The sequence below is a fragment of the Falco cherrug genome, chromosome 7, assembly GCF_023634085.1.
Source record: "Falco cherrug isolate bFalChe1 chromosome 7, bFalChe1.pri, whole genome shotgun sequence".
NCBI lineage: Eukaryota > Metazoa > Chordata > Aves > Falconiformes > Falconidae > Falco > Falco cherrug.
In genome coordinates, this window is record NC_073703.1 from 27,183,684 (window position 1) to 27,184,311 (window position 628).

Genomic DNA, 628 nt, shown 5'->3' on the forward strand with positions numbered 1-628 from the left:
GAGAGTGGCTGCAGAAGGGTCAGTGCCCGCCTTTGCTGACTCAACCCATCACCAGCCCCAGCAGGTGACAAGGAACAGGCTGTCCTGCTGTGGGGATGGGGTGAAGTCATGTTTAAGTTGTCCTCAGAAAATAAAAAAAAAAACTTTGACTTCTAGAACAAAATAAATTCTGTACAGCAATTCCTGCGGTGGTTCCTTGTGTAAGCGGTAGCCATGGCTTGACTGGCAGAGCTGAGCTGTGGTTTCACACCTCGCTCTGGGGTGCTGATGCAGCCCGCGCAGTTTACACTGACCCCCTGGCCCCAGGTCTTCTTCCCCGCCTGTCCCTCACTTCCACAGGGGTGACAATTACACAGCACAGTGAGGCTGTGTTGGTGAGAGCAGCTGGGACCGCGCTTCTGGTTCTCGGCACGGTTTGGGAAAAAGAAAATCCCGCTTTTTCCTCAAATGATGCATTTTGCACTGAAACTGCCCTACTAGAAACTCTGGTCTCCTTCAGGGGAAAGCGGCAGGTGGGAGAGGGAACTGAACAGCACGGAGTGTTGCTGTGGCAAATCCAGGCACAGCTTTGCCCAGCGGTGTGGGAAACGAGCTCAGCTCCAGCATGAGACAATGAACAGCACGAGAC